Source organism: Megascapheus bottae, chromosome 12 (assembly GCF_031878675.1).
Source record: "Megascapheus bottae isolate mThoBot1 chromosome 12, mThoBot2.hap1, whole genome shotgun sequence".
NCBI lineage: Eukaryota > Metazoa > Chordata > Mammalia > Rodentia > Geomyidae > Megascapheus > Megascapheus bottae.
Window position 1 is genome coordinate 7,636,445 of NC_143520.1, and position 27,559 is coordinate 7,664,003.

At 39.3% G+C, this 27,559-nt stretch overlaps 1 long non-coding RNA gene across 1 annotated transcript; it reads right to left on the bottom strand.

The window, feature by feature from the left end:
• Positions 1–1,391: 1,391 nt before the first annotated feature.
• LOC150056155 (uncharacterized) lies at positions 1,392–25,700 on the bottom strand. The gene is made up of 3 exons (XR_016537299.1): positions 25,603–25,700; positions 3,474–3,671; positions 1,392–1,563 (listed from the first exon to the last, which is right to left on the bottom strand). It is a non-coding gene; the product is annotated as an uncharacterized LOC150056155 (long non-coding RNA).
• Positions 25,701–27,559: the final 1,859 nt, after the last annotated feature.

Consider the following 27,559-nt stretch of genomic DNA (forward strand, 5'->3'; position numbering starts at 1 on the left):
TTATTTAAAAAAAAAAGCCAGGGGGAGGGAAACGGGTACCAAGACATGTGAAAGGGTATCAATGTATGTGAATTAATGCACGTTCTATCTGGCAAATATCATGTAACCCTTTTACTAATTACAATAAAAAAATAAATAAATAAAATCTCATGACCAATAAAAAAATATACCCAGAAAAAAAAATAAAGCAAAAAAAAAAAAAAGCCAGAAGTGGAGATGTAGCTCAAATAGTAGCGTGCCAATCATGAGTGAAAAGGCCAAGTAAGGATGTAGATCCCTGAGTCCAAGCCCCAGAACCAGCAAAAAAAAAAAAAAAAGAGTGCATTAAATACGGAAGAAAAGAAGCAAGTAGGCAGAGGGAGAGGGGTGATTTAAGCCATAGATGACTTGCCTAGTAATTTTGAGGCCTTGAGTTCAAATCCTAGAATGGCATACAACACAGACACAGACACACAGACACACACACACACACACACACACACGATAAGAATTTTATCCTCCAGATGAGAGGAAAAGTGAGTCACCAGATTAAGATCTTAGAAAAATCATTCTAACCAGAGTGCAACATGTCATTATCACAAGTTCATCTAATGGTAAAGGCCGTCACCTACCTCACTCAGCCACTCACTCCTTCGCTAGCGTGAACATTCATCTCCCAGTAAGTCTAAGCTTACAGAAGCCAATGGTTCTATTCTATCCCCCACTCCCCACACACATGCTGCCTGACAGAGACAGAGATGCACTGACATTAAACCCCTTCCTTATGATAAGACCATCCTCAACCAGCCAGCCTCCAGCCCACCTGCCCAAATGAGCCCAACACAAATGACCCTGGCACAGGAGCAGAAAATATTTGCCTGTACCCAACCCAAACTGCAAAATCCAGAGCTACCCTGCCTTTGCTGGTTAATCACCCAACAATAGATAACTGGTCTTCCTCTCTACTGTGACTTGTGAAATCTGGCATGGAAACAGCAAGCCACCCAGTGCTTAGCTGGAATGAATACTGTCTGGAGGGTAAATATACCCCATATGCTTCCTGGAGAAAGGGTTTCTGCTGGGATTGTCTGAACATCCTTCCCTTCAGAGTGCCAATTAGGAAGCCTGACTTTCTCTAACTCAGAGCTAACTATAAATGCACTGCCCTGATTGACGATATATCAATATTAGTGAATAATTCATAGGATGGTCAGACTTTTTCACATGTAATCACAACTTTAAATCCTGAATGTGGCTACTAGAGATAGGTAGAGACTAGCTTTTCCTTTGAATCCTGTTATTTTTTTTTAAGAATTCTCTGAAAACAGGACTTAGGGGAAATATATGAAAAAAGTCAAAGTTTGCCACTGATGCCATTTTTCTCCTTGGTGCAGGGTGGCCCTCCTGTGGAATGTGGCTTTCATGTGAACAGACCCGCCATGGGAACAGTGGAGGAGAAGACAATGCTATGAGATTCGGCCTCTTCACTAAGTCCCTGGGATTCCATCTGGTGGGGAGGAGGGGGCTGCGGAACCAGGCACTTGAAACCAAGCTGATGTTGTGAAATTCACGGCATCTAAATTCCTGAGTAGACATCAAAAGAGAAAGAGAGAAAGCCTTGCGGCCACACACTTGAACTCACTTTGAACCTGCCAGAATTCTCTCTAGCATACTAAGATGACTTGTTTTTGTTCCATAAATCTAAAATTAAGTTTCTAACTTTCTTCTGTCACCATATCATACCAAAATGACTAGATAAGTTTTTTATTGGATTGAGAGGCTATGTTGAGGGTGTCCTCACTTAAGAAGGAAAGAAAGGGAGAAAGAAAGAAACAAAGGAAGGAAGGAAGGAAGGAAGGAAGGAAGGAAGGAAGGAAGGAAGGAAGGAAGGAGATTGCAAGCAAGCAAATCACTTCAGGAAGCACCCCAGTTCCAGAAAGATAAGGGATGGGGGGTGGGTGTACAAAGGAGAGTCATTGGAGCTGGTATTTGGAGTAGAAGTGAGGGATTACCAATTACAAGGCAAGGGCAGGAGGAAATAGAATGCCAAATGTGAGCCCAAATTGAAACCCACTCAGGAATCCAGCTGCGGGCATCAGTTGGTTGGGATGTTGCTGCTTCTCGCACAGCCCCATCTATAATGTTTTCCAGCATGGGCCACAGCAGGGATGTATTTACTTAACAGGCCCAGGAGTCCCAGAGACACAGGGGAGGCCATTGAGAGTAATCAATACCTGCCTGCAGGGCCCCTTGGAGGATAGATTCAAAGCTCATTTTAAACCCAAGAACCTAGGAAGGTAGTTCACAATTGACAAAGGCTCAAATTGTGCCATTCTGATTGCTCTGTCGGATTTCAACTTGGAGCCTGCAGAAGCAAACCACAGGCAGATTTCTGCTGTGAGGCTCGGACTATCTGTCACCTAGACTTTTGCTACAGCAAGCTCACCTGAGGACACCCGACAGGGCAGCCACAGCAATTCAATGAATGAAGGGATAATTGGAAGAGTGAGGGAAGGAAGGAAGGAAAGAAGGAAGGGAGGAAGGAGTAGAATGAAGAAATGAATGAGTGTTGTCTGAGGAGCTATGATAAAGCGTAACAGGAATCTCTTAGTGCCTTTCATATAAATAGCCAAGACTGGTTAACTCCCATTACTTAATAGAGTGCTAAAGGTTTTCAAACCATATTTAAGGGATTTGAAATATAAAACCACAGTTATAAAAGGCACAGATTACTGTGCTAATCCAATACTTTCATAAGACCTGTTTACCTCACAGTTAATATTGGCAATGCCGCCGCTTCTGTGATGAATTGTAAAACAGTTCAATACACCTCATTTAGAACAATTATAGGGCATTTCATCAAAGATCTGGTTATGAATGTCTCCAAAGAAAGGATCAATGGGATTTTTATTGGGGTTGGCAATGATTTCTTTAAGAAAAGAGCCCCCTAATAAAATGAAGGGCTAGAAATAGTGGCCAAGGCAAAGGACACATTCTATTGTATTTCACTACAGGTTAATGTCATTTTTAAATTTTTTACAATAGTCTATTCCCATATGTATCATCCATGTAATTGTTTATGTTTCAAAACCCACTTGATAGCAGTTGTACAAGTGGCAGAGGTAGAGTATTCCCAGGAGTCTGTGTTCTGGGACTGCCTCAAAGAGAAAATAGCCTTGTAATTAGCACACAGAGCACATTAGAGATGAAGCACCCCTTGGAGGGCACAAGCCTGAAGCACGGAGGAGTGCTAGTGGGAAATCTGGCAGCTCATACCTTGGGACTGTTGAGTCAAGGGTGTCCTGCTCTGTGGTCTTAAGGATCTCATGAAACAAAGTACGTTTCAAAATTTATTTGCTTATTTTTCTCTATACAAAATACATTAATTTAGCTCTAGTTACGCTAACTACATTTAGTCTGTAAGTTTATTGGCTTCATTGATTGTCTCCTATGCTTTTTATCCTTTCTGCAAAGAGTGGAAGCAAGCAAATCACCTGAGAAGCACAAATGCTGTTCTGTAGGTATCAGTGGAGGTTCCAGAGAAATGGCTGAGTAACACAAGAAGTATGTTATAGGAAGGTCTGGCCGAGGATGGAAGAGGAGCGCAGCACCCACACAGGACCCGAGGGCTCCCCTTCAGACAGACTCAACTCCACCAACTTCCAGTCTGTCAGGATAGGGAATGTGAGGAGCTGAGGAAGAAATCACAGACAGGGTTGCTAAGGATACTATGAATCACACATACATCTTCCTTCATGTCCGTGATTCTCTATATGGCTTGTAAACAACCCCTAAGCGAGTTGATTATATCACACCTACCAATGGGAAATGTTTCTATGGTTTTTTTTTTGGAAGAGGCTCCATAATTATAATGTCAGATATTTACGCGATTTTTACCATCTTAAAAATTCTCAGTGTGTTATTACTAATGGTACATTCTCCTTTTTGCCAGTTCTGGGGCTTGGCCTCAGGGCCTGAGTAGTTCTTGGGTTTTCTCATGGTTAGAGCTCTACCACTCGAGCCACAGCACCACTTCTGGCTTTTTTTTAATATATGTGATACTGAGGAATTGAACCCAGGTCTTCATGTATGCTAGGCAAGCACTCTACCACTAAGCCAAACTCCCAGCCCCTAATGGTACATAAACAACAAAAACTATTATTTATTGAATATTTGCCAACTTTCTAATATTAAATCACCACTTAGTTTGTGCTTATAATGCACTAAGACAGGACTAACATTTGAATCGTTTATTTCTAATTCTCACAACAAGCCAGCTACGTCACATTATTACCAAATTCGCCAAATCAAGAAGAACAAAATAGAATGATAAATTCAAACATTGAGTGATGTTTTACGTATGGACTCATTTGGATTTCCTATGACACAGATGAAATCATTCATGATAAGCTGAGGATGTAGACACAGAGAGGGAATGTACTGTCCTGTTTTTGAAGGCAATGGCATCCTCCTCTGCTAATTGCTTGCCCAGTGCTCTTTACTTTGTAAGGCCAACACAGCTTGATGGAATCTATTAATGAAGATATTTCTAGTGCTTTGACTATCTGAACTCATTTTTAATTATTAGGTAAACCAGAAATCATGATAAACTTTTACTGAGTTAGATTTTTGTCTTGTTTGCTTGGACATGGAAGAGGAAAAATAATAATTAGTGTGTAACCAAAAACTTCATAACTAAAAAATTCACACTGGCTAATTATCTCTCCTGACTCTGGTGTGAGGAGGCTGAGACAAGCAGGGCTGTGCCCTTAAGCTATAAAGCTTAAGGTCATTATCATGTTCCCACCATTGGAAAGCGGAAGAGAAATGTAAAACAAGTAGTCTAGGCTTTGTATCACAGAACTTTAGGTTCTCACTTTTAGCTTCCAACCTCTGTTGGTTCGTGTTTTGTCTCTCGTCCACACCTAACTGCAAACACAGCTGGGGAATAGACCGAGCCACATGTGCCCACCTAAAACTCAGGAAGAAACATGCTATTTCCGACACAAAGAGCATTTGTATATTTTGTATGAGCAAACAGAATTTGAGACAAAAAATACTTAGAATCAGATCTAGATTTTCTGGGGTCTGACATCAGAAAGGGAATGAGAGCAATTATCTTTATCAAGAAAAAGAGTACCAGCTAATTTCAACACAATAATTACCAAAAAAACCACACACTCTTTAGAACAGGCAATGAAGGCTCTCCACCAGTGCTCTCTGCTGAGGCAAGAGCCTGATAGTTTAAGCATCCTTATCCACAGGGTGAAATCGCTGTGCCTGCCATACTGGCATTTCCTAACTTTTCCCTGCAAGCTTCCGGTCATGGGAAACCTGTTGGGATGTATCTATGTAAATAACTGGGCCAATGACCAGAGCAGGACGTTTTTACTAGTATCGACACACTCTTGCTGGGCCTGACAACCCAGCTGCTGGCTAGGAGGCCTTTAGTGAGATATATTGACCAGTTGGTCTCTGCTTGGCCGTAAACAAACATGACTAGAATAATAGTTCATGGGAAGCAAATGGCAATGTTTGTTTGCTCGCTTTATTTTGTTTAAGCTGGCAGAGCTGGTAGAATCAGCTCTCATTTCTGACTATTCTGCCCAATACACTGGCCTAGGCACAATGGAACACGTATTCCTGGCTACCTTAGGCGCTGAATCAGTAAAATGAGTCTTTAGGGCTGCTCTGCCTCCTCCCTGGAAGAAAAACTCTGTCAGAGTCTTAGTGAAATGCACTCTGACCTGTTCCTCTATTGGGTCTGAGATCAAAGGAAAATAATCTATCATTACAATGGCCATTTAGACCTTTCACAAACAAATAACACAATATGACAGACATGATTTTACCTTCAGTGGGGAAAGAGATATGTCCCCACACCAGGATGTACTTCCCTGACATATTTCTAACATATGTAGTTCTCAGCACAGCTCTAGTGCCCACCCATTTCATTCATTCATTCATTCATTCCAAGATCATTTTTAAGGTATTACAATATATAATGAAAGATCATTTACATCTGGAGTCTACAAACAACACACAAACGCACACACACACACACACACACACACACACACACACCAGCAGCAGGGCAAGGGGCTTTGCTACAATTCTAATTGATCCAGAGGAACCAGTGGACTTTATCTAATCCAAATCTGGGATGGATGCAAGTTTACTAATAAGCAAGAACTTTTGAGATCAGTCACTGATCTCTCTGACTTGCCTAGTTGGAGTGGCCTCTCCTTTTTTAGGGTGCTGGTTGTCTAGGTCAGATGACACTAGTTGCATATCCCTGAATGGTACCCTACAATGAAGGCCTCTTTCTCTCCCACTGCATCATAGGTCATACAGGAGGTGAAAGATAAATGAGGGTAGAAAGAATACTATATTTACTAAGCAACTATTTCAGATTTAAAAAATTGAAGATCTCCTTCATTTAAATCATTTTTAAATTAGCATCTCGGTAGAGATGCTAATACTTCTATCTAACAGATAAGAAAACTGAAACAAAGGATCAAACTTGGTGCTTCCTGGCTGGCTCATGCTTATAATCCCAGCTATTTGGGAGACTGATAGCCAAAGAATCTCATTTAAAGGACAATCTAAACAGAAAAGTCCAAGAGACAAAATCTCCAAAATAAATAGCAAGAAGTTGGACTCAAAGCTGACTCAAAGTGGTAGGTATCATCCATAAGCAAGAAAGCTAAATGACAGTGTAAGGCCCCGAAAACCTTGGAAAAATTTTGTCCAGGCTCATGTTATTGTAGAGTGAGGGTTGGGGATTGGTTGTCTGCAAAGCCAGTGTACATTATGGATAACAGACTTTCTCTTCTCTTTTACCCCACAGTACAGAGGACACTTGACTGCTCTTTGTTAATAAGGGAATCTTTCTGCTGAAACATCAGTCTCACTGGAACATTGCTACGCATGCCTTACTTAGATTAGTAACAAGAAAACCTACCACAGATGATTTCCCTGATGGAGACCTCTGCCAGCCTGGTATATGGGTGCAGAACACTAGCTACTGTGGCAGCAATCATTAAATAGTGATCACTTGGCAACGACTTTACCTTAGCCCCACCAGACAAAATGGATTATGGCACCACATATACCCCAATAATACATTGCTAAGCCTGTTAGTAAACCTGCACTGTATATGTTCCAATCTTAAGCAAATATCCCTCCCATAAAAAAACATAAAAAGAAAGGAAAAAATAAATCCATGATAATTGTAAGTTTTTTTTTCCTGACATAACCTGATTTTTTAGTTGACTGGCAGACATGTGATTTCATTTGGCTAGTTGCAGTCATACAGAAAGCAAATTTTCTTTTCACAAATTCTATTATGTGTCCTCTTGCTGGGGCATGGGAAAATATTACATAGTATTTCCTATTTAGTGTTCTTAGGAGAACACTAAATAATTTGTCGTCTATTCTAAACATTCTATTCTAGACATTTTTTTAGTTAGGATTAGTATTGGGGCCAATGAAGTTGTTATGGAAATAATAATAATAATATTTTAAAATACATGTCCATGACCCACAGGGTTTTCATAATTATCTAAACTGACTGAGGGTTTTGTATGTACACAAACAGGATTCTGTCTTCTGCTTCCCTTTCCAGGCTCTTGTCTCAAACCTAGAAAGATTTGAACTAAATAGTTGAAATAACCTAATGTTGTAACCTCACTTTTGTTGAAATCTAACTCGATTTTTAAAAATAGAATAAGAATCCTTAATACATTCTAAGACAAAATCCAGGCCCTCTAAGTGGTATAATGTAAAGATAACAGCGACTGAGAAATTGCTCTCAGGAGATCATAGCATATTTGAACATGCCACAAGTAGATCAGGAAGCAACTTCCCAGGAGAAGCTCTCCCAAGTGTACCTTGAGCAAAAGATGAGATCCTAGCAAAGGTGCCAAAAGCACGATAGTCACTGGTGTGGGTATTGTCATGAACCATGGCATGCAGAAGTTTCACAAAGGAAGCCTACAAAAAGTACATTAAACATTACATGAAATCACTAAAAAGAAAACTGAAGAATAGAAAACTGAAAGAGCACAAGCTTTTTATGGCAGTTTACAGTGCAAATCAAGTGCATCTTTGCTAATTTCAATCAGATTTACATTAGTGAAAACATGAATCCAGATGACATGGTTGCTCCCCTGGATTACCATAAGGGTGGTGTGAACGACCCCATTTATGGTTTTCTTTAAAGATGGCTTAGAAATAGAAAAATGGTAACAAATTGGACAATTACTTTAGCCCTATCACCTGTTACCATAATTGGCTGGTTTTTTTGTTATGCACATACCAAGACTGAAGACAAATGGGACTGATGACATCTTGAATTCTTTATTCCACATGATTGTGATTTATTTGGAATGTAGACATTGCATTTTTTAAGAAAAAAATGCACGTTGATTGTCTAAGAATAAAGTGCATTTGGCCTCAAGAGAATGCCTCTTGGTTTCGTCTGTGTTTAAACACAATTCATCCCATAGTATGCCTGGAAGAAGTTAGAGGCGGGTATTTCACTACCACTAGAAAACATGTGACTGACTTCAGTTAACTTCTGCACTGGAAACTACTTATTAAACTAGAATGTAAAAATCAAGAATCAATTGAGTTACTGTAAAGTAACTCATAGTCACTGAGTGACCATGCTCCCAACATCACCAATATTTGAAGTGGAGCTTTGTACATTTCTTCACCTTCAGTGGAGGTATTAACCCTGAAAAAGATTGCTAAAAGAATAAAAATGACTCACTTGTTGGGGGGAAAAATGAAGCAGTCTTAGTAATTCATTTAATTGTGAATAGAACATTGATGCCAATTCTGAAGCACACTAATGCTTACCTAGATCTAATAAAGAGAATCATCTTGGGTGTTTTATTTCCTTCAGGTATGAATATTTTCAGTGGTTCCTTTTAGCATATCCTAGAATCATAGATTACATGGAACTCTAAAAACACATCTTACAGTTAAAAATATTGAGGCAGGGTGAAGCAAAATAACAAACTCAAATTCCCAACTCTTTGGAAAAGTCAAGTTGAGAAACCAGACTCCCAGAGCAAGGTTTGGAATTTCAGCACTGTCTAAGTTTTTCATTCATGGCTGATGTTCTACCACTTGAGCCATACCTGCAGTCCTCCCCAGTTCTGATAACCAAAAACAGCTTCATATTTTGCAGAATATTCCCTAGGATCAAAGTCAGCCCAGTTGAATCCCATTGATCTAGACCTACCTTGATTACCTAATGATTACTGAGCCCCAAACCAGTACCCTCAAAATATTCAAGCCTGTTTTAGGAAGATCCATCACAGACAAGCCTATTTATTATTATTATTATTATTGAAGGATCACAGTGAATTAGATAGAGCAAGAGTCTTGAGTGTAAGGTTTAGATTAAATCATGTCTTTGACACTCATTCTTTGAGGATCCTTAGACACTATTTTTAATTTCTCTGAGCCCCATGTTCTCAATTACAATGTGCTTCCAGGGAGGTATTAAATGAACAGTCTGTAAAAACACACCACAATATCTGGCATATGGGAAAAGCACAAGGTTAACCTCCTTTCATTAACCATGGAATCCAAACTACTAGAGAAAAAGAGTTTACCAATGGAAATATGGTGGAGCCATAATGCACATCTTGAAGCTGCCTCTCTCAGAGAATTTAGGACTAAGCTTTGTCAGGAAATCCATCCTCCAGAGGATCAAGCATTTACCTGAATTCTAGTTATGCATGAAGGTAAATCAAGAGAAAGCTAAAAATGTCTGAGGTTATCAGTTGTAAGCTCATGATACAAACACACATGTCAAAATTTGAGCCCTGACTCTTTGCAGATGACATGACTCTGTATTTAAAGAACCCTATAGATTCCACTCCCAAGTTTAGCTGATTTGAAATTTTGACAAGGTAGTAGGGTATAAAATTAACCTTCAAAAATCAACAGCATTCCTGTATGACAACAACTAAAAGAGCAAGGCAGAAATCAGGAAAGCAACTCCTTTTGCAATAGCATCAAAGAAAATAAAGTACTTAGCAATTAACTAAGAATGTAAAGGACCTGAATTAACTAAGAATGTAAAGGACCTTTATGATGGAAACTCTAAAAACCTGAAAAAGCAATTTAAAGCAGAACTGAGGAAGTGGAAAACCTCCCATGCTCCTGGACTGGAAGAATTAATATTGTGAAAATGGCAATCCTGCCAAGGGCTATCTACAAATTCAATGCAATAGCCATCAATATCCCAATATCATTCTTTAAGGAAATAGAAGAAACAATCCAAAATTTCATATGGAATAATAAAAGACCCCATACAGCAAAACCAATTCTTAGCAGAAAGAACAGCACAGGAAGAATATCAATACCAAACTTTAGACTCTATTCCAGAGCAACAGTAACCAAAACAGCTTGGTACTAGCACAACAACACATCTGAGGACCAATGGAATAGAACTGAAGACCCAGAAATCAACCCACAGACCTATGGCCCACCTAATCTGTGATAAGGAAGCCAAAAAAAAATAGAATGGAAGAAAGACAGCCTCTTCAACAAGTGGTGCTGACAGAAAACTAAAATTAGATCCTTCTATGTCACCCTGCACCAGGATTAATTCCAAATGGATCAAAGACCTTGTGGCAAAAGCAGATACCCTAAAAACTTTACAAGAAGGAATAGGAGATACACTAGGTCTCCTTGGCACAGGTAGAAACTTTCTTAATAAAGACCCAGAAACACAACAAATTAAAGAGAATTTGGACAAATGGGACTACATTAAACTGCAGAGCTTCTGTATGGCAAAGAACATAACCAGCAAGTTAAATAGAAAGCCTACAAAGTCCTCATACCTAAAATATATCAACAGCTCAAAAAATTGAATCACTCCAAAACTAATCTCCAAAGAAACAACCATCCCATTAAAAGATGGGCCAAAGACTTGAAGAGAGTCTTCTCTGAGGAAGAAATAAGAATGGCCTATGGACACATGAAGAAATGCCCGACATCTCTAGTCATAAAAGAAATGCAAATCAAAGCAACTCTAAGATTCCACCTCACTCCAGTTAGAATGGCCAGGATCAAAAAAATCTAATAACAGATGCTGGAGGGGATGTGGCCAGTAGGAATCACTACTACACTGTTGATGGGAGTGCAAACTTGTTCAACCACTATGGAAAGCAGTATGGCAGTTCCTCAAAAGACTAAACATAAAGCTCCCCTATGACCCAGCAATTCCACTACTTGGCATTTACCCAATCATCCAGAAACCAGGACATGCTAAAGCCACTAGCACAACCATGTTCATTGCAACACTATTTACCATAGCTATGATATGGAAACAACCCAGATGCCCCTCAGTAGATGATTGGATCAAGAAGATGTGGTACTTATACACAATGGAATTCTATGCTGCTATCAGAAAGAATGGCATAGCCCTATTTGTAAGGAAATGGAAAGACTTGGAAAAAATCTTATTAAGTGAAGTAAGCCAAATCCAAAGGAACATAGGCTCAATGGTTTCCCTCATTTGTAATACTTAGTATACATCTAGGACTCCCCTAGCAGAGGATTACAATAGCTCCAAACCTAGGTACATAAGGTTATATAGGATGAGTCTAAATGAAAAAATCTCTAGGATAAGGAAACAAGAGCTTTATCTTGTGTGATTGTTATTCTTAATGTAGTATTTATTTCTCTTCTCTTTGTTGCCTTTTGGTTAGTCTCATATTGTTACTGTATTGTTACTTTGTTACCTGTAGATTATATATTCATTTATTTGTTTATTTGAAATAGGAAAGGGAGGGGCCAGGAGTTTGGCCTAGTGGTTAAAGTGCTTGCCTAGCATGCATGAAGACCCGGGTTCGATTCCTTGGTACCACATATATAGAAAAATAAGCCAGAAGTGGTGCTGAGGCTCAAGTGGTAGAGCTCTAGCCTTGAGAAAGTCCAAGGACAGTGCTCAGGCCCTGAGCTCAAGCCCAGGACTGGCAAAAAAAAAAAAAAAAAAAAGAAATAGGAAAGGGAAGGGAGAAATCAAGATGATTGGGAGGGAAATGGGAACAAAAACATGAGAAGAGGTATCAATGTATGAGGAATGTAACTGTAACCCCTCTATACATTACCCAAACAATAAAAAATAAAATCAATTTGAGCCCTCAGGCAGACACTTAATAAATGAGATCTGGATGAGTGTGCTATTGAGAAGAGTAGTGGTTGGGGATTTAAGAACTTACTGTCCCACATTGTAAGGGTCTTTTTTCTCTAACAACTCTTTCAAAAACAGAATTTGGCAATGCTAAAGTTTTGACTAATAATATGATTGACTGATAATATGATTGCTAATTATTGTCCATGAAAAAATAGGTAGAAAAACTCTCCCATACATGATGAAGTAACATGATCATTAGAGAAAAATCTAGAAAAAGATTGTTTTTAGATAAAACATTCCAATTCTTAAACCTTAATTTTTCCCAGGAGACCTTACTATCTTCTGGTTATTTCATTATTCTGAATCTATTATTTACATTTATAAATGAACTGAGTCTAAGCTCTAAAACATCTCTTTCACTTCTGATTATAGTATCCATTGGAAATGCATGAGTAATGAAGAAATAAGAATCAAACATTTAGGTGCTGGGCTTCATTCATTAACATTAAAATAAGATAACCAAAAAACCAGAAAATCAAACATTTAAGTTAAAGAGGGTTATTTCTAACCTGCCTTTACTACTTTTAAATTGTAGCATTCTATTTCAGTAGATGTCTATAGCAATTTTATCTATAATAATATCACCACCATAGGCCCCACCACCACCAAGACAAACCAAACATGCTATGAATAGAATTGTTCCCAAAGAAAGACTAAGTCCTAACCCATACTACCTTGGATGCGACGTTATTTAGAAATTAGTTCTTTGCAAATATTGTCAAGATGATCTTTGAATTCTTAATCCAATTTGACTGCTTTTATGTATATAATGAGTAATTTACATACATCAATATTTACTGGAGGAAAATTATGAGACACAGGGAGAAAGTGTTGAGAAGACTGAAGAATGGGGCAAGCCAAGGAATGCTAGAGATAACCAACAAACCACTAGAAGCCAGGAAAAATGGGAAACTTGCCCTGCAGATCTTACACAGAGGATAGCTCTACTGGTGCCTTCACTTTGGACTTCCAGTCTCTGAAATTATATAGTAATACATTTTAGATCCTAATGAGAGAGGAACAGGGCCAAGTATGAATCAGAGCCCACTTCATCCAAAGTATCTGCTTAGGCATTTAACTAACAACCATTTAACTTATTGCATCAGACTAAATATGCCAGTGAGCAAAAATCTAGTGCTAAACTATTTTTTTCACACTACCAATATACAGATGGGGTTTCACATAAACAAAAACATCACTTTTTACCCATCTGGGTATATTATGAGAAAATGTGTGAAGCTTCAACATAAACATATAGGCAACAATGCAAAAGATGGGACTAATTTAACTTCTGAATTTTTTTAAAAAAAGTTTAAATAAAAAGCATCTTGCCTAGTCCCTGCTGCTAAGAAAGAAGGTTTCACAGCTGCTTCATAATAACGAACTTGCAATGAGACTATTCAAATTCACGGCAAGTAAACATCTTTCCAGCCAAAGCATCTTCCCATATAAAAGCTTCGTTGAAGTTGAGGTGGCAAAGTTTTCCTGTTTACCCCTCTGGTTATCCAGCTCTCTGGATTCACTGAAGGAAAAGAGGGAGAAAAATATAAATTGCTCAGAAAATCTTTCCCACGTCATTCATTCCGTTCATCTGCTGGTAGTCTGCAGCTACCACCATTTGCAAGCTTCAACCTTCCCCCAGTTATCCATAGCTGACACACTCTGAAGAGCCTGGACAGCCACCATTTCTGCCTGCCTCACATCTGTGATTACTTTCTCCTTCACAAACTTCTCAGAGCTCATGTGGTTCCTCCTCAAAGTAATTCAAACTCAATGTGAAAGAAACGATCTTCATGGTTTGGTTTTCTCACTTCCCTCCATTGGAAAGGAAAGCCAGCTGTCCCTTCCAGGTTGCCTGAGAATGAAGTCAGTTTCGCAATGGGAAATGTCCTGGGCTGGTAGATTGAAGAGTCTGATGACAGGAAGGTCCTCCTCCCCATAAACATGTGCTCCCTCTGCAAGGCAGGTGCCAAGAGTCCTGGCAAGAAGGGACACAGTCCACTGATCTTCGGGATGGATCTCAAAAATAAAATTATCCCCACTGACAAAAAAAAAAAAGGGTATATGTTCACTCTCTGTCTGCTACCACTCGCTCAGGACTGATTGACTAGCTCTTTGCAAGGCCAAAGACCGGAACCATGGTAAGTAATAGGAGGCAAACAGGATCATTGAGAAGGTAAAGGAGGTAAAGAAAATGAAATCTGGGCATTATTGTCTCACTCTCAACAAGTAATTATAAGAGGTGACAATTACCCTTAGAATAACCACTCTTTGCTTACCACTTTAATACTAAACCTCATTTAATTCTCAGAGCAATCTTTTGAAGTAGGTATTATAAACACCAGCCTGCAAGTGATTAAAATGAGTTTCTAGCCTGAGGTGGTGGCTTGTGCCTATAACCCTAGCTACTCAGGAGGCTTAGATCTGATGATCATAGCTCAAAGCCAGGCTGTGCAGGAAAGTCCCTGAAACTCTAATCTCCAGTTGACTACCAAAATGCCAGAAGTGAAGCTGTAGCTCAAGTGGAAGAGCACTAACTTTGAGCATAGGTCCCGAAGATCAGCACCCTGGCCCTGAGTTCAAGCCCTCGGATTGGCACATGCATGCACAAGCACACACACACACACACACACACACACACACACACACACACACACACACATACAGAGAGCCAATTTAGCTAAATCCACCAAAATGGATGTCTCTCAACCACGCAGTAAATAAACCAGGGCTGAGAGAATCCATTGGATCAGCCTTCCTCCACCAACAGTACCAATGGCTATAGACAGAGGAACAGATGTCCTTCACTTAATGGGTAGGGATATACACAAAATCAACATACTCACACAAGTCTTCAGAGGCTACACCACATTTATGACTCTCGTTTCCTTTCCTTGTCCCCGGGAAACACCACTGAAAACTAAAGTTAGCAGCTGTTGCATGCCATCAAAAGTTAAAGAATTTATGACAAGAGACCTATTTAATTACAGCTCATGAAACTGATCCCATGGTATTACAGACCTTATATATAAATATTATTTATATCCTCAACTCTCAGGAAAGCAAGGTCTATTTCACAAACTTGCCAGAGGTCAGGGATCTTCCCCTGATGTTAAACATAAAAGGTGTTGTATAACAAAGCTAAACAGATTATGGGCCAGTTTGCAACAAGGTTTTCTTCTCCACACAACTGTAGCTCTCCTCAGATGGTGGAGAAAGAATTTAATCCATATCTCCTAGGGTGACAGAAGTGTGTGTGTGTGTGTGTGTGTGTGTGTGTGTGTGTGTGTGTGTATCCTTCAATCACCAGGCCATGGGGAGTCACTGAGCATGTGGCAAAAAGAGAAAGTGGTCTAAACTATACCTTGGGGAGATTTAAGATGAAATTAGCAAAACTATAGAACTAAACCACACAAATTTAAAAGCAGGTACTTTGAAAAGACTAATGGAATGGATAAACAACTCCCAAGTTTGATTAAAGAAGAAATTTTAAAAAAAAGAAAGAGAGAAGCAATAATTGAAGGGACCCCTTTCTTGACTTCCCCCAAATCCATCCACTCTAGGCATTTCCCATCTTTATGACAAAGGAGGACTTGACCTGAGTCGGGGGGGGGGGGGGGGGGGGGGGGGGGGGGGGGGGCTGCAGAATCCCTGATAACAGCTCAGATTACAAGAGCAGTTAAGCCAGGTGGAGTTACCAGAATTCCTCCCCACCCCACCCCCTTGGCCTGCCAGGGAATTCCCTCCCCTTCCTTTGTCATCAGAGCAGTGCACCAGAAGCCCACCGAGATGATAGGTCAGTTCAAACAGCAAAGGTGTCAGTGGTTGCCCCAGCCATCAATCAACCATGCTGAATTCCATTGGCCACCTGTATATGGCCAGCCCAACCACATGGCTGGGGCCTATAAAAGTAGCCTGTAAGATCAGGCGGGGTCGCTGTCTCACTCACATCTTAGAGGCGGCCCTGACCGGTCAGTATGATTCTCGATGCTAGGCGCGGAATAAAACTCTGTTTAACTTAACTTCCAAATTCCGCTTTTGTGTCAGACTCATTCCTTTGATCACGGATCCTAACAATAATGTGAATGTGAAAAGGGAATAACAAGTTCCAGGAAGGCCTAAAGGAATATAACAGAATATTACACTAGAAGTATGTGATACATTTGAAACCTAAAGGAAATAGGTGATTTCCTAGAAAATACAGTTTTTCATAGTGTACTCAAGAAATAGTAAATAAGAACAGACTGAGCACAAAGAGGTCGTGAGCAACTTGCATATGAACCCAAGAGGCAATGTTGGATTGGTAACTGTTCATAAAAGGTGAGAAAAGGATGAATAGAGGTAACTCTAACCTGGCTTAATTGAATGAAAAGATGGATTTCCCATACAGGAAAATAAGGAGGAACTGAATTTAGGGAGAAGATAGTATGTAACTCTGGGGGCATCACTAGGATATATCCACATGGAATTGTCCATCCAAGTGTCATAGCATAATAATGGCCCCCAGATGTGTACACCCATTCACCTGAACCATGCACTGATTTGCAAGATAAAAATAAGTTGTATTTATTTTATCTCACCCTTTTAAGATTTTTAGTTGCTGCTGTCATTTTGCAACGCATAAAACAGTATGGTAACACCAATATCCCAAGTATCTGTACAGAAAATCAAATACTCCAAAAACTTAGTAATATGAATGTTTATTCAAAAACGTTAGAGCTGTACAACTACAGCAGAATAATACTCAGCAAGGAAAACAGCTAAGAGGTACTAATATGCCTAACAGCTTGGGGGGATCCAAAAATCATTAGGCTGAAAGAAGAGTAACCCCAAAGCACGTACTGTGTGACACAAACTAGTTTACAATGGCAAAAGCCATCAGCGCTGGCCTGCAACGAAGTATAGAGAATATATTATAGAGAGACATGAGGAATGCTTGGAATGCTGGGAATGTTCCATATCTTGACAGTAGAATTGCCTTCACGGATGTACATCCATTCAGATTCAATGAGCATACATCTTAAAGGCATGCAATTTGTTGTCTATAAATTATGCCTCAAAACAAATGACTTCCAAAAAACGTATTCTAGCAGAAAAGGCACTAGATGCCCTGCGTTCAACTGAATTACGCTGTAGATCTTAGTGGCAAACACCAAAGTTTATTTCTCACATGTGTTATGTGTTAGTGACAGGCCAGCTATGACTTGTTAGCTTCAGCATTCTACCGCTAGGCCTGGGCATTGTCCTTGAGCTCTTCAGCTCAAGGCTATCACCCTACCACTGAGCTACAGCACCACTTCTGGTTTTCTAGTGGTTAATTGGAGATAAGAGTCTCACAGTCTTTAGTGCTGGGGCTGGCTTTGAACCACGATCCTCAAATCTCAGCCTCCTGAGTAGGTAGGATTACAGGTGAGAGCCATCGCACCTGGCTTGACGAAAGCCTTTATATCACAGAAAGAAAGGAATCCAAACAAGCAAACAAAAAGAAAGTGGGAGAAAACAGAGATTGTGCAAGGGTAAAGAAACTCTTTTTAGAAAACATATGCTTTGCTTTCACATTTTTCAATGAACATATAATTTCTAGGAAAATCTAAAAATGATGACAAAAATGTAAAACATAAACATTTGGGAATTAGGGAATAAGAGAAAAAGAAAAGCCGGAAGGAAATGGAAATTAAAATTTTAAATGAAAATGAAAGAAAATTTCAGGCCTGGATTAGGAAGTCCAAAAATCCAAATAATACAAATTATAGAGAGAAAATAAAAGAGGAAATTCAAGAGACAGTGAAGAAATAACTCAGGAACAACTTTAATAAGTGAAGGACATAAATTTCCAGGATTAAAAGTCATTTAAGGTACACAGAAGAAAACTATTTTGTGTTAAGATATAGTATCGTAAGCCAGGTGCCAGTGGCCCGTGCCTATAGTCCCAGCTACTCAGGAGACTGAGATCTGAGAATCACACTATTTGAAGCTAGCCTCAGCAGAAAGTCCCCATGAGACTCTTATCTCCAATTAACCACCAGAAAATCCGAAGCAGCATTGTGGCTCAAAGTGGTAGAATAGTGAACAAAACAGCTCAGATACAGCTCCCAGACCCTAAGTACAAACTCCATGATGCAAAAATAAATAAATAAATAAAAACAGTGAAAAAAAAGGTGCTAAAATATTCTTTCGAAATAAATCATGACACATAAAAAAATCAAGCAGCATCTGGAACTATAGAAAGCAAGCAGGTTATGATACATATCTATAATACCAGTACACAGAGGCAGAAGAAGAAGAACCAGGAGTTCGAGGCCAGTCTGGTATACATAGTAAGTTCCATGCCAGCTCATGCAAATAGTGAGGCCCTGGTGTGTGTGTGTGTGTGTGTGTGTGTGTGTGTGTGTGTGTGTGTGTGTGTATGTTTATGCATATATATGGAGAACTACACATCATTTACTCTGTCTCTTTTTTCATAGAATATATTCTCCATATGCCATCTCACATAAGTTTTTAATTTTTATCATCTTATTTTACTTGTTTCATTTTACATGGTGCTGAGGATAAGGCCCATAACCTCATACACATTAGGCAAGCTCTCTGCCACTGGGCTATATCCCTAGCCTCTCATATGGGTTTTCACTGAACATGTGGTCACTACTGAGGGTGTTTTCCAACCCATCTTTCTCCTAATGAGGACCATAGAATAAAATGGAATGTCAGCAACTTCAGGAAGCCTCTTGTTCTCCTTGCCTATGTTAGCTCTTCTTCTCATGGGCTGAAATGCAGGTGCTAGTAGACTTAGACCATGTGGACATCAAAAAAAAAAAAAAAAAGCCAAAAGGTTGTTAAAACAACAAAACACAAGTCACATCAGCCCCGAATGGCCTAATGAACCAGAGCAGGCTACCCTCAGCCCATCCACCAGCTCACACTGTGTAAGACAGAAAAAAACTCTTCTGCCTCATTCCAGTCACTGTTAATGACATCTCTTAAAGACAGCTCTACCCACCCAGGCTCAGTGGCTCAAACCTGCAGTCCTAGCTGCTTGGGAGGTAGAGTTCCAGGAATGGTAGTTGGAGGTTGACCCAGGCAGGCAAAAAGAATTTTGTGGGACTCAACAATGGCTGGATGTGGTGGCCTTCATCTGTCATTCTCAGCAATGCAGGAACGCACAAGTAGGAGGATCGAAGTCCAGACATGTCCAAGCGTAAGGCAAAAAGCCTTCCTTGAAAGCAACCAACTCAGAAGGGGCTGAAGACATGGTTTGTGTGGTAAAACAACTGCCTTGCAATTAGAAGGCCCTAAATTCAATCCCTAGTGCCATATTCACAAAACAAAACAACAACAACAAAACCCAGCTATAACCTGAGTAACCTAGAACACCCTTTGTTCATAAAAAAGGTGCAGCCAGAAGACAGAGACCTGCAGGAATAAAGATTTGGGGCCTGAAGAGGAAATGCCTGAGGGGGCTGAGTACAAAATGGGAACTCAGTAAAGACACACTACGCAGTTTTCAAAATACCCTTCAAGAAGTAGGGAACAATAAGAAGTCCCTTCATAAACTGTGCAAACTGTCACTAAAATGCCCTGTGATTGTTTAGCCAATCTGTAGTCATTAGACACTATGTTGAAAATGAACTGTACAATTTGCAGTGGGGCTGGGAGGGAAAACCTGGGAGAGAGCAAGGGCAGAGGTGACACTGTTCAAATGAAATGTACTCTTCAACTGACTTATGCAACTGAAATCCCTCTGTACAGCATCTTTATAATAACAATAAATATATTTTTAAAACTACTTGCATGCACACTACACAGAACAGATCGCAGACAGGACTTGCTATGTAACCTTTTCTACTATATTCAAATTTTGTCTTTTTCTATTAAAAATTATCATTTTAAAGGCTTGGGAAATAATTTACTATTTAGGGTAACATACTAAAGAAGCATTTCTAACAATGCAGTTACTTTACCATTATTTAAAAGCCTCTAATGAGGAAGTGGAGGTATGGCTTAAGTAATAGAGTGCCACCTTTGAGTGGTGAAAAAGTCAAGCAAGAGCATGAGGCTTTCAAGTCCCAGTACTGGAACCAGAAGGAAAAGTAGACGAGTAAAAATCTGTAATGAAAATGTAATCTTTCAGGTTGCAAGGTAATATGTATGTAGTGTTTGTAAGATACGCTTGTCTAATATTAACTGTAGTATTTTGATTTGTACAGTTGTAGCTTGTTAAAATGACCTCATTTTAACATCCACTGATGTAGATTAATAATGCAAGCTCTGATTTAAAAAATGGTGGGGAAATGGTGCAGGTAACAATTTGCAAGTATCGGAAGCTCTGTGTTTTGAAAAGAGTAATTTAACAATTGGATGCCAAGAAATGGGTTTTCTCAAAGTCCATTGCAGGCAATGGGCAAGCCTGGTAATCTTGGCACCAAACATAAAACACCCACCTTCTTCACAGTGAGATTAATAACTCTGAAATAAAGTTTTAGAGAAATGTAAAAAAAAATTCTAATGAAAGCACTGTTTGCTTATTAACCAGTTTCTAAATACTCTATTGTGCAAATGGGAAGTTTAACAAAGACTAAGAAACCAACTGCAAAGAAATAAATGTTGCATATTTGTTGACAAAAAGACTAACTGGAAATCAGTATAGAAAAACTAAAATAGGTACACATTACATATAATGGCACAACTCATTTCGGATGGGTTTAAGATGTCAATTTTAAATGTTAAAATAAAAAGATTGCACTTCTAATTCCAAAAGTGGAAACATTATGGCAATTGAAAAGAACATGATTGAGAAGATAGATGAGATCCACTAAAGGACAAGTGGAAAATGTACCTTAAGCAGGAGAAAGAACAAAGAAGAAATGGAATGAATAATTTGCATTTCCTATGAATAAAATGCTAATCTCTTCAAGTGTATGTAAATATGCAAGGCTTTCTGCTTTTTACTAGGTCAACTTGGATAGAGTACAAGTGTGAAGATATAAATAAAAGGGAATGTTTAAAACCCGGCTCAGATTTCCTAATGTAAATTGCAACAACTCTGACCTAGTTAATACTCTCATATTAGCAAACATTTCTTAAGTTGCCCGCATCAGCATGACAGTTGCATTGTATATAAGTAGCCTTCTTAAAGAGCTAGTCAGAATACAAGAGCTCTGTAACTGACCTATCCTTTCTCATAATGCTTTGATTAATGTATGCTCAGAAAAATATTTCAAAGAAATAGTTTCATCCTATGAGATTTTTTTAGAAGTCTAACTGTGGGCTCCCAGGCCTGTAGTCCTAGCTCCTTGGGAGCTAGTGATCAGGAGGGTTGCAGTTTGAGTTTAGCAAGAACCAAAAGTTCATGAGACCTGCCGCATCCTGATCAATGAAAAACTGGGACTGTGTCATCAGCCTGTCCTTCCAACTATGTGAGAATATGAATAAAGGATCATTCTCCATGCCAGCCTAGGCTAAACAAGGTATCCTCTTCAATAATAATAATAATAATAATAATAATAATAATAATAAAAGCAAAAAGGGATGAAGGCATCACTCAAGTGGTAGAGCACCTGTGTACAAGGCTCTACATTCAAACTCCAGTACTGCCAAATAAAAATCCCAACAACTGGGAACTGGATAAGTACATTTTGGTATATCACTGCTCCTATACACTGGTATGTAGCCATGAAATAATATTGATACATGTTAAGTATATATGAAAAACCATCTAAATGAGATTCAAGATGTTACATATCCTGTACATATTTATGTTTACTATATCTATGTATGTAAAACTGTCTCTTCGTTTTGAAGATCCAGAACAATAGAGTTTGTTAAGCATTTTTATTGTTTTGTCTGTAAAATGTTGAAATGAATAGCAAAAGTCATTTTAAAAAATAAAGCAATAAGGCAAGAGAAAGACATCAAAGGGATCCACATAGGGAAAGGAGAAATTAAACTGTCCCTGTGCGCAGATGACATGATCCTATACCAGAATGACCCAATAAACTCCACTCCCAAACTCCTAGAACTAAGAAACCATTTTAGCAAAGTGGCAGGAAACAAAATTAACCTGCAAAAGTCAGTAGCCTTTCTGTACACCAACACTATGCAAACAGAAGGTAAAATCAAAAAATTGGTCCATTTGCAATAGCCCCCAAAAGAATAAAATATTTGGGAATTAACTTAACCAAAGATGTAAAGGAATTATTTAATGAAATCTATAAAAGCCTAATGAAATAAGTTAAAGAGGATACCAGGAAATGGAAAGATCCCATGCTCATGGGTAGGGAGAACCAATGTAGTGAAAATGGCCATACTGCCAAAATTGATATATAAATTCAATGCAATCCCCATCAAAGATATTCTTTACTGGAATAGAAGATACAATCGAAAGGTTCATATGGAACAACAAAAGACCGAGAATAGACAAAACAATTCTAGGCAAAAGGGGCAATACCAGACTTCAAACTCTACTACAGAGCCATAATAACAAAAACTGCATGGTACTGGCATAAAAATAGACCAGAAGATCTCTGGAACAGAATAGAAGATCCATATATATGCTTATTTGGTTATTTGAAAGCAGATAGGGAAGGGGAGAAAACAAGATGAGGGGTGGGGTGGGGAGAGGGAAATGGGGACCAAGACATGAGAAAGGGTATCAATGTTTGTGAAGTAATGCACCTTCTATCTGGTGAATATAATGTAACCCTTCTACTGATTACAATAAAATATATATGGAAAAAGGAAAAAGAGAGAAAGATATAAAAGAAAGAAAAGGAAACGGCAACTTGTATATTGTTGGTAGAAATGTAGATTGATGTAATTACTGTGGATCTCTGCATGTAGGTTTCTCAAAAAAAATAAAAATGGGAATGCTGAAAAAAAAAGAGAAGATCCAGAAAAAAACCCACATACCTATAGTTAACTCGTATTTGACAAAGGAGCCAAAGATATACAGTGGGACAAACACAGCCTATTCATTATTGGTGCTGGCAAAACTGGGCAGCCACATGCAGAAAACTAAAAATTGACCCTAGCCTTTCGCCATGCACAAGCATTAACTCAAAATGGATGAAAGCCCTCAATATCAGACTTGAAACTTTGAAACTGTTACATGATAGAGTAGGAGAGACACTGGAACTCACAGGCACAGGCAAAAACTTCCTGAACAGAGACCCAGGGTCACAACAGATTGCAGAGACACTCAACAAATGGGACTATCTAAAAATAAAAAGTTTCTGCACAGATAAAAGCATAGCTACTAAAGTACAAAGACAGCCAACCAAATAGGAAAAGAAATTTACCAATAATACATCAGACAAATGCTTGATATCCAGTATCTACAAGGAACTCAAGAAACTAATCCCCCCACCCCCAAACCCAACAAACCAATCATTAAATGGGCAAGGGAAGTAAAGACAGACTTATTAAAAGAAGAGGTTAAAATGGCAGAAAAGCATATGAGAAAATGCTCATCATCCATGGTCATAAAAGAAATGCAAATTAAAACAACCCTAAGATACCACCATATCACAATTAGAATGGCCAAGGTTCTGAACTCAGACAATGACACATGCTGGCGGTATTGTGGAGAAAGAGGAACCCTACTGCACTGCTGGTGGGAATGTAAGCAAGTTCAGTCACTCTAGGAAGCAGCGTGGAGGGTTCTTAAAGAACTAAAAATAGAACTTCCCTACAATCCCGCCATACCACTCCTGGGCATCTACCCTGAGCATCATAACCCAGGATATGATAAGGACACCTATTCAGCTATGTTCATCTCTGCACTATTCACAATAGCCAAGTGATGAAAATAACCCAGATGCCCTATTGCAGTACTGCTGATGAATGGATAAAAAAATGTGCAAATCATGTTGAGTGAGATAAGTCAAGGCCAAAGGAACAAAAGGCCCATGGTATCCTTAATATGTGGATATTAGATCCAAACAGTACAAAAGCAATGACTCAATATTTGGGTACCCAATGTTATGGACATAGTCTTGGAGATATAAACATAACTACATAGACATAAAAAGCTATGATGAGCTATATACTCTATAGACATGTTTTATTACATACAGTAATATGCACCTATGACATACAAACCCTCAGCTTAATTTTAATTATGTTTTAAAAATCTAAGTGCCAGTGATTTTTTAAAATATATTTTATTGTAATTAATAGAAGGGTTACATTACATTTGCCAGATAGAAGGTGCATTACTTCACATACATTGATACCCTTTCTCATGTCTTGGTTCCCATTTCCCTCCCCCCCACCCCATCCTCATCTTGTTTTCCCCCCTTTCCTATCCAATTTCAAATAACCAAATACACATATATCCAAATATATCAGATAACAAAGTGAAATACTGTAAAAATATGAGATAACCAAGGGACAGCAAAAGAAATGAGAGATAACATAGTACATTAAGGACAACAATCACTCATTATATGGCTTTTGTTTCTATATCCTAGAGATCCTTTCATTTAGTGTCATACTATATGGCCTTATGTTTCTAGGTTTTGCTCTATTGCAAATCTCTGCTAGAAGAGCCCAAGGTTTCTACTGACTATGACAAATGAGGGAAACCATTGAGCCTATGTTCCTTTGAGTATGACTTACTTCTAAGTGCCCGTGATTTTATGTAGCGATTCCCTTCTTGAATACTTGTTTGCTAAACATGACATTTGAAATATGATGCAAAAATCAATGTTAATAAATTCTTTAATTTAAAAAATAAAACAAAAAAATACATTATTTTTTAAGCCAAGAGCCGTGGCTCATGCCTGGAATCCTAGCTACTCAGGAGATCTGAGGATCATTGTTCAAAGCCAGCCTAGGCACTAAAGTCCATGAGACTCTTATCTCCAATTCATCACCAGAAAAATGAGAAGTGTTGCTGTGGCTCAAGGGGTAAAGCAGTAGCCTTGAGCTGAAGAGCTCAGGGACAGTACCCAGGGCCAGAGTTCAAGCCCCACAATAGACAAAGAAGAAGAAAAAATTCACAAACAGCTGTTTTTAAAACAAAGGAAATAAAGCGGGTGTCCCCACCTGCAGCAGTGTAATTACAAATTCTGTAAGTGACCATTGGGTTTACTGGTGTCCAATTATTCTGGATTATGTTGGGGAAAACTCCAAGCCTTGGGGCCAATGGGTTAGGGGTTAGGGTTAGGGTTAGGATTATGGGTTAGTTGATAGAAACCAGCAAGACTTCAACAGCCCATACACCAGTGCAAACATTAGTTCACCTAACAAACGTATTGAGTTCTTAGGGTAAGTTCCCTTACCCATGTGTAAGATCCTTTCATGGCACTTATAATCTAAAGAAAGAAGACAGACAGATATGACAGGAAATGTCAGTTTGTTATTAGAAGCATTATGGAGATCATCAGCAGTGATAAACTGACCTGGTTAAACAGAGCACTCTGGAAGGCACCTCTGAGGAGGTGTCATTTCAGCTGAGACCCGAGGGGTGAGAAGCAGCCAAGAACAGAACAGAAGGTTGGTCGTGTGGCTTCATCCATATAAGGGAAAACAGACGAGAGAAACACGGTTTAAATGGAGGGACATGTTGCTTTATACTCGATCCTGTCTAAGGGATAGACATCTCTGTAGGAGCTGTGGGAACTTTTTGAAAGGCTTTGTTTAGGTGTGAGCAGGGGTATGAGGGAGACATAATCCAAATCATATTTCTCCTGTCTGCTTGGCTAGGTCCTCACCTCCAGATTTTTTTTCTGGAATATCATATCACAGTAAATCCTACTCTAAATACCTCATTTAAGTTTGTCAGCGCTAACCCTCCCACATAAGCCCTTTCCTTACACGTCCAGACACTTGCACCTGCTCTGCTTTTTCTTTTACTTGGCACTTGGTACCTCCTTATCTCCTCCTAGCTCCCCCCACTCTCACTTCCCTCCTTCCTTGGCTTTAGCCCAGGGCCTGGGCACTGTCCCTGAGCTGTTTCACTCAAGGCTAGTACTGTACCACTTGTACCCAGCTAACTTCCAGCTTCTGGTAAGTGACACTGTGACGCTTGTCACCTTCTAACACATCGTGTAATGTACTCATTGGTTGTGTTTGCTCCCGTATGGGTATAAGTTCTATCACAAATCACTGTGGGTTTTTGTTGTTGTTTTATTTTGTTTTTGTTTTTGTTTTGTTGGTTGTGGGGCTAGAACTTGGCCTGAGCACTGTCCCTGAGCTCTTCAGCTCAAGGCTATCACCCTACCCCTTGTGTCACAGCCCCACTTATCAGTTTCAGGTGATTAATTGGAGATAAGAGTCTTACTTTCTTCGGTGCCCGAGATGTCTTTGAACTGCAGTCCTCAGATCACAGACTCCTGGGTAGCTAGGATTACAGGCGTGAACCACCATGTCTGGCCACAAATCTCTTTTATTTGGCTCACCAATCTATCCACAATGCCTGAACTGACCAGAAGCACATAATAGGTACTCAATAAACAGTTCTTGATTAAGCAAATGAGTTTCATGAAAAAATAGGTTGGACAAATAAACGAATAGCATATTCATGCCTCTGACCAGTTTTTCTCCCATGGAATGGTTTGATGAAGCCATGGTCTTGTCCACAGCCCCAAGAAGACTTGCCTGGGAACACTTCACTCCAGACCTCACTGCTTACTTCTAGTCACCTCCGTGGTAATGTTTTTAGGTGCTCACAGCTAACTTCCTGTAGGCAGAAAGAGTTGCTCTGTGTTTTCTGGTGCTGGCATGTCATTTCCCTAGATTATTGCAGGGACATGAAGCAATCATGATTGCTTGTGACAATGTGGCAGAACCTACAAAACAAGTACCGCATGAACTCAAGCGGAATCTAAAGAAGCTGATCTCACAGAGGCCAAGGTAGAATGGTGATTTCTAGAGGCACGAGTGGCTAGGGAGGGGAAAGGATGGAGACATATTGGCTAAATGATACATAATTACTGTTAAAATAGAAGGAAAGCTGTCTCGAACTGACAGATCGAAGCAGTGCAAAGCAATTGACAGAGTGAGACCATGGGAAATTGTGAGAAGCTGGAAGGAATTGGGATTGACTGCTAATGATGGCTGAATTTCTTTTCTGAGTGAAGAAAATGCTGGAAAACCGTTTGCAGCTATGGCTACACAACTCTGTAAACATCTGAAAAGCTATTGGGTAATATACTTTGAGTTAAGGTATAATATGTGAATTGTATCTCATGAAACTGTTTTTTAAAGATCAATAAAGACAAGAAGTGATCTTCCTGAGATCACCCAGAAGGAATGCAGACATACTGCTACCCTGATTTTAACTCAGTGCCACCTGTGTTGAGCTACTAGGTAACTGAATTAGGCTGATGATAACTGGTTGCCCTCACCATCCAGCAG